Below are 239 nucleotides of genomic sequence, written 5' to 3' on the forward strand. Positions count from 1 at the left end.
CATCGACTGAGATAAAGAATAAAATGAAATATTAAATTCATGATGTATCTCGCTGCATTGCGCGAGTACGCTTCTAGTCTTAATTAATTGTAATTATCTCCTAATTTTCAAACAGATTCTAATATCAGATTGTGTTACATATATATGAATCGCCAAATAACTCAGTTTCAGAAGCTTTGTGATAAACGTTTGATGCACAATCAAGTGAATGTCTACTCGAGTTTGCCTAATCATATGGT

This window comes from Cynara cardunculus (assembly GCF_001531365.2).
Source record: "Cynara cardunculus var. scolymus isolate 2C chromosome LG 11, CcrdV1, whole genome shotgun sequence".
In the NCBI taxonomy this organism is placed as follows: Eukaryota; Viridiplantae; Streptophyta; class Magnoliopsida; order Asterales; family Asteraceae; genus Cynara; species Cynara cardunculus.